Source organism: Solanum tuberosum, unplaced genomic scaffold (assembly GCF_000226075.1).
Source record: "Solanum tuberosum cultivar DM 1-3 516 R44 unplaced genomic scaffold, SolTub_3.0 scf00265, whole genome shotgun sequence".
Classification (NCBI taxonomy): domain Eukaryota; kingdom Viridiplantae; phylum Streptophyta; class Magnoliopsida; order Solanales; family Solanaceae; genus Solanum; species Solanum tuberosum.
In genome coordinates, this window is record NW_006239189.1 from 672,301 (window position 1) to 674,032 (window position 1,732).

Genomic DNA, 1,732 nt, shown 5'->3' on the forward strand with positions numbered 1-1,732 from the left:
TGACATAAGAAATTTGACCAAACTATGTTGGTAAATGGATTTAAGAATGATGGAAGTGATAAATGTGTTTACATTAAAATCACAAGGTCATTGTTTGTTTGTATAATTGGTGATATGTTGATCATCAATAGAGACACCAATGACATAAATGCTACTAAACGTATGCTAGAAAGCAAGTTTGGAATGAAAAATCTTGGAGTTGCTGATGCGATCTTAGATAATCGAATTCTTAGAACTCCATAAAGCTTAGTATTGTCACGGTCTCATTGCATTGAAAAAGTATTTGACTAGTTCAAATATTTGGATTTCAATATTGTCAAGTCTCCAATAAATGTGAGCTTTGCATTTCAAAAGAGTGAAGACAAAAGTGACTCACAATTGGATTGTACTATAGTATTGGGAAGTATGATGTATATCACGAAGTGTGCGCGATCAGATATAGCATTTGTCTATTAAATGAACTGAGTCGGTTCACGAGTGATCCCAATCGAACTCATTATATGACAATGAAAAGAGTTTTGGAGTATTTAAGAAATACTTAAACCTATGTCTTGCATTATAACAATATCCAACAGTATTGAAAAGGATATAGTGATGCAAATTGAATCACCGGACAAATGAAGTGAAATCCATGAGTGGATATCTATTTACTCTTGGTAGAGGAGCAATCTCTTGGAAATATTACAAGACATATATCGCTAGCTCTACAATGATCTCTGAGCTAGGTGCTCTAGATAAGGTCGGTGAACAAGTTGAAAGACTCCGGAATTTCTGGATAGATATTCTTTTTTGGCCCAAACCTTTGGCATCAGTATGCATACACTTTGATAGTCAAGATGCAATAGGTAGGGCATGGAGCATGATGTATAACAGAATGTCTCGTCATATAAGACATATACATGATACCGTTAGAAAACTACTCTCTAGTGGAATTACACAATTGACTATGTAAAGTCAAAGGATAATGTGTCAGATCCACTTACAAAAAGGCCTAACTAGAGAGAAAGGTTAAAGATCATCTAAGGGAATGGGTTTACGGCTTAGGACAAGTCATCATAGCGGTAACTCTATCTAGAAGACTGGAGATCCCAAGAGCTAGATTCAAGGAGAAAAACAAAGTTGTGACTGACGGTTCGGCATTGTCAACAAACTCAATCCATTCTCATGATGAAGACAATGCTCAGGAACAAGGATACAACATTAAGGCTTGTTAATGAGTTAATAAAGCTTAAAGTTTTTAATGATTTGCTAAGTTTGGCAGATTTGACCAAATAGTGTATCTACGCGATAACACGGTTAGAAATCACCTATGTGGGTGTGAAGTGTAAGCCGCTTCAAAGAGAATTATTGTCAAAAGCCTATTCTCTATACATTTATGAAAGCAGAAGGTGTTCATGGCTGAAACGAACACAACCGTAAGAACCATAAATGGTAAAGGGTTAATTGTGTGACATATGGTTGTCTAGGTATACACCAAAGCTCGACGGTTCAAAGACATCGCATCTACCGATTGACTGAGTATATTCGACATATGTTCACTATGGAAAGTCCAAGGGGAAACCTACTTATCCAGATGCAATTAATTCTTGCTTGTAAAGTACACATACTTGTCAGTTTCTTTGTCTTGGAGTCATTCCCCATTCATGCGGGGGATTGTTGGGTTTTAAAAGGTGTGAATGGAAAATGAAGAGTTGCGACTTTTATGAAGAGTTGTGACTTTGATGAAAAGTTG

General features: G+C 36.3%; 1 pseudogene; it reads right to left on the minus strand.

The window, feature by feature from the left end:
• Window positions 1-1,732, minus strand: part of LOC102582908 (subtilisin-like protease SBT1.7) — an 8,723-nt pseudogene that overhangs the window by 3,559 nt on the left and 3,432 nt on the right.